We start from the raw sequence: 12,119 nt of genomic DNA on the forward strand, positions 1-12,119 counted from the left end.
ATAGAATTAAAAATAAAACACAACAACATTACTGTTTTGCTGCATTTTTGTTAAATAAATACAGTTTTAGTAAGGATAAGAACTTATTTTACCTTGTGAATTTGTTGATCCTCTGCATGCTGCTAAAAAATAAACAGTGCCAATCTGAGGCGGACTCTACAAGACCCCGAAGATGCCTTGTGGAATCTGGGTGGATGCCTGCATGTGAAGTTGAAGCTGCTGTGGATTGAACTTTTTTGGTCCAGCGCATCACACAGATATGCTTCAAAGCATTCTTGAACAATGTGTGCAATGTCCTGCGTTGTCCTGTCACCTCAACCAGGAAACAACACTGTTTTGAAGTGATGTACACTCACTGGCCACTTTATTAGGTACACCTTACTAGTTGTACCCCCTTTTGCCTTCAGAACTGCCTTAACTGAAAATATTCCTCAGGGATTTTGGTCCTTATTGACATGATCATGCTGTTGCTGCGATTTTGTCGGCTACACGTCCGTGATGCGAATCTTCAGTTCCCCCACATCCCAAAAGTGCTCTATTGGATTGAGATCTGATGACTGTGGAGGCCATTTGAGTACAGTGAACTCACTGTCATGTTCATGAAAGCAGTCTAAGATGATTTGCACTTTATGACGTGATTGGCTGATTAGAAGTTTGCATTACCAAGCAGTTGGACCTAATAAATTGGCCGGTGAGTGTATATGTGTAATGGAGTGCTTGTTAAATATACTTCCATGCACATGACCAGATCCATCATTGGCCAGAACATCACACCACCAGCTTGTCGTCACCGTACAGTGCAGCCTGATACTATCACATCCCTAAGTAAATCGCACACACACACTCACTGTGAAAAGAAAGAAAACATGCATTGCTTTAAAGTCCAGTTCTGATGCGCACATGCAAAGTAAGTGCTTTTGTGGTGGACTGGGGTCATCATATAGGCACCCTGACTGGTTCGCAGACATAGAGAGAGGTACTATGTTGTGACAGATCCCTCCCATAACCATTACTTACATTTTGACTTGTGCCACTGCTGACCTGGAGAAACCCACAAGCCCTTCTCTTTCAGAGATGCTCTGACCTAGTTGCTCGATCTTTATTCCTGCATCTTTTTCTCCTTTCTGCTGTACCCAGCATGGTAATTATAAGACCTGGCTGTATGCTTGATAACTAATCTAAAAAGAGCTGTGGCCTTGTTTATCAGATGACCAAAGATATTTGATTTGTCTGCATAAGATTATAATGCTTTGACTCATCATGTATGAGGTTGGATTAATGGATTAGTTGCATTATTTTTTTTAAAGAGATGTAGATGTTTTTAAGAGTTTAATTAAAGTGATCCTACTAATTATTTTACCTCATGAATGTACAGAAGGCCTTAGAGGCTACAGCAAAGCATTTAGCTATACAGCACAGTTGGGAAACTGACTGTCAACTGGAAGAGGGTGTCACAGAATGGAAAAGAGTATGGCAGAACATTTTTACTTCATCTAAAAATCCCAATCATTAACTCGTTCACTATAACTTTTGTCATAGAACCTACTGGACCCCACTCAAAAGACATTGTAGCAACGCCTCCTTTAGTCCTCTCTGTGATAAATGTCCTGACCAGGAACTTTTTTTCATATGATTTGGGAATGTGGAAAAGTACAAATATTTTGGACTAAGGTCTGTGTTATCTTATCTAAAATTATTGAATATTCTGTACCGGTCAATCCTTCCATTTTACTACTGAGCAATGAGTTGAATCTTACCAAGCTACAAAAAGCTGTTTGGCTGGTTGGCTATTGTTTTTCAGCTTGTATGCTTTGTTAACAATAAAGAAAAAGAGTTTAATTAAAGTGAGAATTAATTTGGATTTTTTTTTTAGAATGTCAAGAATATTGATGAATTTGAAAATGTGTGGATTTATAAAGATATGTTGAGCTCTGTTAAAGACAGAGAACAAATATTTACAAAATGTACTAAATGTGGTCTTTTTAATATGTTATAAAATATATATATATTTTAAAAAGTCAATAAAAATCTAACCTTTCTATACACTCAAAAAATGACTTTTGTTGTTTGTTCAAACTACTAATACTCTGTAAAAAGCCTGATTTCCTTAAAATTGTAAGCTGAATAAAATTAACTATTAGGCATTGAACTTATATTCTGTTAAACTGACTTAAAACAGCTTGCATAACTTACAAAATTATGTTGGAGCATGATTAACTTAGTTTAATAAGTTACAATGACCTAAAAACAAATGCTTTCAGGACTAATTGATCATATTTTTATAGATGAACTGAAACAACACAATACTTGAGTTTTTGAGGACAACTTAAATTTGTTCAGTTTTCTTAAATTTATAAAAACTAATACACTGTAAAAATGATATGATAAATACAAAATATATCTTCAAATGACTTTAATTTGATTCAGCTTAAAAATGTAAGGCAACCAGTATTTTTTTAATAACATAATTCCTTCATGTTGTCCAAACGTAAATCGATTGTATCGAATGCAGCATTTTTTACAGAGTATATAGTGCAAACATAATGCAATACTAATTATAATTATGCAATGACGGATTAAAACAAGCAGTCAAAATAAATTGAAGACGCCAAATATAAAATGGTTTCTTAAGTGGTGAAATTTACGCTTGCTAATTGAGATTCTGATGTATTAACTCCGTTTTGCCACTGCTTTTCCACTATAAGACAACTTATTATGAAACGATCTCTATGCGTGACTTTCAATTTTGTAGATGGCGAGAAAAGTGCTCAGTCGTCCACTAATTGCACATTCAGAGTAATTAAACCGGACCGTCGAGTCCTGAGAGATGCCTTACAGATAAACGCTGGCTGGCCACCACCCTTGCTACCAGTGGCCGCGCGCCAGAGCGCAGCTGCATGAAGCAGACCGACAGACAGCCGGTGGATCCGCGCGCGGTGTTTGGTATGCGGCTGGTTGCGGCCAGTGACGATTCTCTCTCTCTCTCTCTCTCTCTCTCTCTCTCTCTCTCTCTCTCTCTCTCTCTCTCTCTCTCTCTCTCTCTCTCTCTCTCTCTCTCTCTCTCTCAGAGCTTCAGTCTGAATGAGCAACATCCTCGTCCTGCCACGGGCTCGCGTTCTTGAGGAATTCGTCATCAATGAAAGTGAAGGAAGACTAAACAGGAGAGGAGAAACGCCAGAATGCCGGCGGGTCAGAGGAGACAGACGACTCCTTAATGGGTGAGTTAATCATAAACAACATTTATTGTGTTTTACGTGCGAGAAAACACTTGTAGCTGTGAACGTTCACTTGATTTGTTTTAGATAATGGATATCACTATGAAGCATCACGTTTTCCGTTAGAAAAATTTGATGTGTTGTTTTTCCTGAGCTTCTTTTTTAAACATATTTCGCTGAAAAATTCTGAAGAAAGTCTATAAGTAGGGTACGTATAATTTACGTGAGCACAGTTAACTTATATTTAAAAAATGAGTGCAAGTTGGAAAAGTAGACGTGTTTAAAAATGTTTTAATTGTAAGCCATTACTATTTTTGGCGATGATCCTGTGCGCAAGTTAAGACTGCGTCTTTTTATTAAAGCGTATATGTAAATGCTGGTGATTTGGCTGTTGTTGTTGTTGAAGGCGAACCTCAAAGGTTGAATGAGAATCCGCTGTATGTGTAACAGAACTTCGGTGTTTCTTCTGCGCATCGCTCCATGCCCATTACGCATCTTATTAATGAAGTGAAAAACACGTTGGATCAAACATTTGTCATGACCTTACGCGAGTCCTTCCCCAGTTATTCATAATTCACTGCCAGTGTCAAAGAGTGTGAGATGAATCCTCATCCAGTGGCATTTCAGTGTGGCGTCTTTGCTCCAAGAAATCCAGTTTTATGTGCCAGATTCAGTGATATGTAGAGACAGATTTATGAGAACGGGTCACGTTCAATGTAGTGGCTGAGGTATATTTGCCTTGAGCTAATTAAAACCGATGATTAATTGATGAAGTCAGTTTAATAAGTGGGATTTCTACGAGCCTGGCAGTGGATTTACGACTGCTGGTTTCGTGTGGTGACATTTTGCGATGTGTCCAGCTTCCCGTCCGCCGCTTGGGTTATGCGTAACGGGGACTTGGAGAGGCGCGCGCCCGCGAGAAAGAGTGAGGACACACGTACAGGTCCGAAAAGTGGACGCTGTAATAAGATGAAATGACGCAATACGCTGACATCATCCATGCGCAAAATTGCATGCGTGATTGTCTCACATTTAGCGTCATTCACAAATTTAATTAAGTCTGCTTTTTGCGAATGAAAGTGAGTTAAGAGTATCCAATTGCATTGTATAGAAAAATGTTTATTGTATTGTGCCACGTTTGGCGTCCTTCAGGAATAACATTGTCTGCTTTTTAAGAATGAAAGTCAGTATTGGGTTGCATTATATAAAGGTGTGGTTGCATTTTGATGCCGATGTTGCTTTATATATTATATTTTGCTTTCTTAAGGCACTTAAGAGAGATGCTGGGATGAAATTAATGACTGTTTTAATCCACCTTTTCATTGTTCAGATCAGGCGGTGTCATGGGCTGATTTGTTACCAATTTAAGCGGACCTTTTATATAGCCGAAAGTGGTGACTCACCCCAAAAAATGAGAATCTGCTGTTAATTCAGCCCTGCTCAGGCCATCCGAGATATAGGTGACTTTCTTCTTCAGTACATTGAAGAAAAATTAAATGCTGGTTCATAAAACGCAAGTCAACAGCTATGGGACTTTAATAATTACTTAGTAACTTAGGGATAAACAATAATAAACAAAATGAAAGTGTTAGATGTTTGTTTGGTTTCATAATTTCAGAAGACTGACTTTGATTTTGTTTTGCGTGTTTGTTTTATAAATTCTTATTTTTAACTCAGCATTTTCAGCTAAAATGGGTTTATTCATTTATTTTTTTGTTCTGTTGTTTTAGAAATGCTATATTGAGGAATAATAATAATAATAATAATAATAATAATAATATTAATTAATGTTAATGTTGTTATTAATTGTTATTATTAATTACTATTAATTGTTAATAATAAGAACTATTATTATTATTATTATTAATTTTTATTATTATACATGTTATTATTAATAATAATAACAATTATTATTATTGTTATTAATATTATTGTTAAAATCAATAATAATAATAATAATAATAATAATAATTATTATTATTATTATTATTATTATTATTATTATTATTATTATTATTATTATTATTATTAATGATTAATAACAATTATTATTATTTTTGATAATAATAATAATATTGATAACAATTATTATTATTATTATTAATATTATTTCTATTATTATCATCATCATTATTATTGATATTATTATTATGATTATTATTATTATTATTATATACTTGGAACAACTGGGAATGCAAAATTCTTGGACGTCGCACATTCAGCACTTATCAATCTGTGATGACTTCTGCTTCTGAAAGCAACTCTAGTGTAAAAAGAGTTGATTGGAAATGATCCACAGGGGATGTTTGTGAATAATATATTTCTCTGGATGTGATTTATATTTTTGTTTTTCACGTAACCTGGTAGCACTTATTCCCTGTCATTTATAATACATCTTAGCTGTTCTGGAATCATCTTTCATCATTCTCCTTCTGATCTCATTAAGCTATGCATTGAAGTGGACAACTGATCTAGAGTCAACACCCTGGAGAGAAATTGATGATGTGAGGCTGTGCTGGAGTGTGTTTTGCTGTTCTGGGCTTCGGTTTCATGTTTAATGTTCTGATTCTCTGTGGGGTTTGTCTCATAAATATGAATTGGCTGCCTGGTTCAGGCATTAGGGCTTTGTTGGTGTGGCTCTAGACTGCGTTTCGTCAGTGTTCTGTCAAGTCTGATTGTACCCTGTGGGACTGGCTCACCACCATGAATGAAACAGTGGTTTGTAGTAGTTTTCTCAGGATTGTGGTTGCTTTTTTTTTGCTACTTTAGTCGGAATAACCATTTGTTTTGGTTTATTTAGTATGTTTGTTGGCACATCTTTTGGAATGTGTGTTTTTACTAACAACCAGCACGCATAGATGGTGGGATAAAGAACATCAATAATCTTAAGCCATTGACCTGACCCGCTCCTGTTTAAATTCGTCGCTGGTTTGACCAACATGCGTCTTAGAAGATCTTCTTTTAATCATTTTGTGTTCTTTAATTGCTTTATGCTAAGCAAGAACTGCCCAAGCAGGAAACATGTGCATGTGTGTGTTGCAGGGAAGCTGTTGCGTTCATTCACAGGGGAAAAATTCCCTTTCTGCCTGTCTGCCTTTTTCCTCTCTGTCGGTCTTTCGCATCCCCCACATCTCATCTGATCTTGTCTTGGTGTTCTCTCGTACTGGTGTCCCTGGATTACAGCCCCGGAGACCAGCTTCAGAAACATCCCACCTGTCACAGTTTTCCACCCTGGGGACTGAAGACATCCCAGGTCCGGTGGCAAAGTGTAAGGGAGTTTCTTTGACCATCTCCCCTGAGTCTGTCTTTTCTTAGTTGTCAAGATAGCCCGTATGGTACCTTTATTCTCTGGACAGATGAAGCTCACAAAATAGCCATTTGACATTCTGAGGGGTCACACCTGTCACTTTTACTAAACCTAACATTCATTCATTCATTTTTCTTCAGCTTAGGTCCTTATTTATCAGAGGTCACTACAGAGGAATGAACCACCAACTATTGTAGCATATGTTTTACGCAGCGGAAGCTATTCCAGATGCAACCCAGTACTGGGAAACACCCTTAAGCAGGTCGCACACCGGAAGCGCCACGAAACGGCACGCACATGAAAGTTAAAAGTATGACACACCAGACGCGGACATTCGCATGATATTTAACATGAAACTAATCAGATGGCGCTCTGTGGCGCGGCAGAGAAATGAACAGTGTCTTGAGTCGTGGCTGGCGCCGGTGTGTGTACCCTGATAGAAACCTAAGTTTACAATTCTGAAATGTATGGCGCTGCGTGGCGATATGAGCCGAGCGGCGCTTCTGGTGTGCGACCTGCTTTACACTCTCTCACATTCACATGCACACTCATACACTAGGATGTCCATGCCGATACAGCAAAGCTGTTGGTTTGCAGCAATTATTTTTGTAAGGAGAGCTGTATGAGAATTGGAGTATAGTGGACTGTCTTTCATCAGTTGAGTTTGTTACCATTCAGACACATTGCCTATATCCGTGCTGCTGTGTTCGCCTATGTTTAAAATCCTCCAGATTACCGGCAGGGCCAATGGTTGAAATAGACAGGGCAAGAGACCTGCTCCACTGCTATCCAATGTGTCTGCATTCAGACCCGGGTATTGTGGAGGAGAGAAGTCCTCCTCATTTATAGTGTTTATATAAACACGATTATCTTTATAAAGATATAACAAATTGTGGTTTTGTGTATATGAAATTACGAGTAACAAATGTAGCAGGACATTAAAATACTTTTTTACTGCATTTTAACTTTGTAAACTATAAAATCATGGATCTCTTCACGGTTTGGGTCTCATTTTGTGAGCCAACTGACAACAGTTGTTCGCTCCCCTCTTTTTCCCGTGCTCTGATGGCCACGCCCACTCCTCCCTCTGCTAGCAGCGCTCTACGCCAATAATGAAGCATTTAGGTAGACTTAAAAATGAAAGAGGGGGGTTTCATGGCTCTTTAATCCAGAGAGGAAATTTATTTGATCAAATGTGACAGTAAAAACTTTACAGTGAAAAGGTAATTCAAATAAGTGTGGTTCGTTTAAACTTATGACGCATTCTACAACAATATTGAAGGTGCAATAGATGCTTACCTTCAGAAACAATTTTTGTTATGCAGGTTGAAAGTCACACACTGATAGATGTTATTGGTAACACTTTTTTATAACTACACACTATAAATCATTCATTAAGCATTAGCAAATAGTGAATTCAATATTTATTAAGTATTAACTGTTCATTAATAGACATTAGTAAGCAGTTTATAAATACAGCTACAAATGCTGTGTTCTTGACTAATATGCATATTTATAATGTGATTAATGATTGTAATTTCATTCTTTGTTAATGAATATTTTTTCATTACCAAAATAAGTATTGCATTATTCACAAACTAGTTAATTAAGAATAGTTGGTGCTATTTTAAGATCATTCATTAAGCATAAATGAATGATTAATAAGCTATTCAAATCAACACTTTAATATTATATTATTCAGGCATATGTTAATGGTTATAAAATGGTATGTTAATAAATACCTTATTAACTCAACTTCATGCAGTTTTGTTACCTAATCTGAAGTGAGGACTATTTATGCTTTGTAAATCTTATCTAAAAAATAAATTACTGTAAATTTCAAACATTTCTGAATAACAGAAGTGTCACAATACAACATAAAATTGTATAAAACAACAACAATATAATAATTTAACAATATATTACGGTACATTGAAATGTTATATTGCAATGTTTAAACTGTACGGGATTTTATTTTAGATAAGGTTGCAAAGATTTATTTTTCAATAGATACAGTTTCATTTGTGTATCTTCAAATGAATAGAATAAGTCAATAAATAAGTCATTTATTCTCTATTTAATTTTAATAAAAAGGATTTAATTGTCATTTATAAGGGTTTACAAATGGTGTGTAAATAATGCAATAATGAATTTAGCAATGAACAATTAATACATAACAAAGTATGAAAATACAGTTATTATTACAAGTCAAGAATACAGCATGTGTAGCTTCAGTTAAAAACTGCTTACTAACGTCTATTAATGTAGAGTTAATGCTTAACAAATAATGAATTAACTTTTTGCTAATGTTTAATAGATGATTTATAGTGTGTAGCTATTATAAAGTGTCACCATGTCATTAAAATAAGTCAATCAAATATGTGTTTTAATATTCAGTGGAAGGTGTAGGATCAAGAAAAACTACTATATTGTAAAGAACTAGCTATAGTTTGTACTATCTGCCTGTCAAAATATGTAATTGCATACCTCTGTGCTTGCTGTTTGCACAGAAAGGATTACATCATCGGCCCATTTGCAGACTCGAATTAGACAGTGAATGACTGGCAAACTTCAGCAACATACCTTCTTTTTAAGTTTGGTATTGTAATTACTAACTGCACCAGGGGCGGACTGGGACAAAAATTCTGCCCTGGCACTGTAGCCACACCAGCCCACATTATCACACCGACACAGCCCCACTGACGGACACGCACATTCACTACTTATATTGGTGTACAGATAGTGAAATAATTTAAGCAGTAGCATATGTAATAGATATTTAAACATTTAATATATGTGACTGGAACAAAAACAACCCATTTATAACTAATTTATACATAGAGTAAAGCGAAATAAAAAATAATCTGTTAAACTTGTAGAATCTGTGTGCTGTCTGTTTATGCCGTTGTTATGCTGTCTGTTATTACTTATGATAAGAGTAAACTGTGAATGTATCACTCTCACGCACACGGACGCACACACACACACACACACACACACACACACACACACACACACACACACACACACACACACACACACACACACACACACACACACACACACAAACACACACACACACACACACACACACACACACACACACACACACACCTTTAAACACAACTGGACATGCAACACTAGCAACACTTCAGCATACTTTTATTCACAAATAACTAAATACAGTTGAAGTCCAAATTATAAGCCCCCCTGAATTATTATGCCCCCTGTTTATTTTTTCCCCTATTTCTGACATTTCTAAACATAATAGTTTTAATAACTATTTTATCTTTGCCATGATGACAGTACATAATATTTGACCAGATATTTTTCAAGACACTTCTATACAGCTTAAAGTGACGTTTAAAGGCTTAACTAGGTTAATTAAGTTAACTAGGAAGGTTAGGGTAATTAGGCAAGTTATTGTATAATGATGGTTTGTTCTGTAGACGATTGAAAACAAAAATAGCTTAATAGGGCTAATAACTTTGTCCTTAAAATGGTGTTTAAAAATTTTAAAACTGCTTTTTTTTGCCGAAATAAAACAGACTTTTTCCAGAAGAAAAAATATTATCAGACATAATGTGAAAATTTCTTTGCTCTATTAAACATCATTTGGGAAATATTTAAAAAGAAAAAAAAATTTAAAGGGGGGCTAATAATTCTGACTTCAACTGTATGTCATTGCACACTCCTCCCTGTCTATGCAAGGCCTACCGTAGCATCCTCTTACAGCACTGGTATTGGTAGAGCAGTCTCTGACTGCACTGATTCCAGCAACACCCTAGTTAATAAACACAGTACACTGTAAACCCCAATCTTGTCTTTACTTAAACAATTAAGTATAGTTGACTAAACATAACTTTAAATTTTTCATTTTGGTCCTATCACTTAAAAATATGATTTAATTCAACTTGTGTACCATGAAAATGCATAAACTTAAGATCTCATAAAACAAATGGCTTCAGGTGAATAAATGGCTACTTAATTTTTTGTTTAAAATGTATTTAAACATTTGTCTATTGTTTTTCTAGTACTAAGTTTGGTGAACTGAACAATTTAAGTATAGTCTACAAAACCGGCAAGTTAAATAAACTTAAATATGCAAGTTTTGGGAGACGCCATTACTCAATTAAATTGAGGCAACGAATTTACTCAATTAATTTAGTTCAGTCAACTTATTAGGGTTCTCAGTGTATAGAATGTAAAGGTTGCAGCAAAATGTTTTCTAACTGACTGATCTCAACATTGGAATACACATTAATGCAATTAAGTAATAACAATAGCACAAAAAGGAATAGAATATATAGCCAAAAAAAAAAAACAGCAACATTTGTCTGTATACCAGCAGATTTGTACATTTTTTGAATCCTTCATGATATATTTGTGACTGAAAGTATGAGGAACAATTTTGTACTTTTTAGGTACTAATGTGTACCCTTGAGGTATTAATATGGACCTTTTAGGTATAAATTTGTACCTTTTGAAAATGTACCAAACCTCAGTGACAGGTCGCGTACCTTTATTTCTGAAAGTGTAATGACTTAGAAGTATATTTTCTATATTTTCCGCATTACTGTCCTCCGATGCAGCAGTCGAATTTAAACCTTTCTTGAATATTTCAGTTAATTGTATGCATTTGGCAGCATCTGATTTTAGAGCCCTTTCTTTTGCTTTCTCTGAGCTTTTCGGCACCGCCTTTCCTTTTTTACGGTCCATCTTTGACAATTAGCTTGTGTTGCACTTTTAGCTTGTGTTGCTAAAAGTTAGCTTGACAATTAGCTTGTGTTGCACTGTTTGTTTGACATTCTTGTCAGATTTTGATTATGTCCGCATAACCTCTGAAGGTCGACCCATCTCAAAACCAGCTGGCCGTCGCCGATTGGGCCAAATGCTTAACATTTATTACTATTATTACTATTTTTATCATCATCATCCTCATCATAATATTTACATCTTGCAAGAGATAAAAGCTGCCTGGATGTAAAAACAATACATATATATTTTTAATTATTTAAAACTGACTAGCCCACATTTAAAAAATGATCTAGCCCTTCTGGCATTTGCCAGAATTTTCAGATGGCCAATCCGCCCCTGAACTACACTAAACAGTTTTCTTTCTGGTTAATGTTAGGTGATGTAGTAAAGTGATGTTATCCAGTGTGAGTTCAGGAGGCTTTAGGCGAAAATTTACAGCAGTGTTTCCCAACCCTGTTCCTGAAGGCACACCAACAGTACACATTTTCAACCTCTCCCTAATCAAACACACCTGAATCAACTCATCAGAAGATTAGAAGAGACTCCAAAACCTGAAGATAATGGGTCAGATAAGGGAGACATTCAAAATATGTACTGTTGGTGTGCCTCCAGGAACAGGGTTGGGAAACACTGATTTACAGAATGGGATGTAGGATTTCAGTTCTATCAGGCTAACTTTAGCATTTTCCAAGATCTGCTATTGCACCAGAAAGCAGCACAACTGATAAAAATTTATGTTAAAGCATCAAATCAGCATCTTAGAATGATTTTGAAGAATTGTGACACTAAGAGTGTGTGATGTTGACAAATTATATCATAGTGTTGACGAATATTAAAGG

The 12,119-nt window shown here is 35.7% G+C and overlaps 1 protein-coding gene across 2 annotated transcripts in view; it reads left to right on the forward strand.

Annotated features, from left to right (window-relative positions):
- The first annotated feature begins 3,075 nt into the window (after positions 1-3,075).
- htr2cl1 (5-hydroxytryptamine (serotonin) receptor 2C, G protein-coupled-like 1) overlaps positions 3,076-12,119 on the forward strand; it is a 200,446-nt gene continuing 191,402 nt past the window's right edge. For both annotated transcript variants that reach the window (XM_056461267.1, XM_056461268.1), the window contains exon 1: positions 3,076-3,218. The gene's annotated coding sequence lies outside the window, so the exon portion shown is untranslated. The remainder of the gene's footprint in view (positions 3,219-12,119) is intronic.

The sequence above is a fragment of the Danio aesculapii genome, chromosome 7 (assembly GCF_903798145.1).
Source record: "Danio aesculapii chromosome 7, fDanAes4.1, whole genome shotgun sequence".
NCBI lineage: Eukaryota > Metazoa > Chordata > Actinopteri > Cypriniformes > Danionidae > Danio > Danio aesculapii.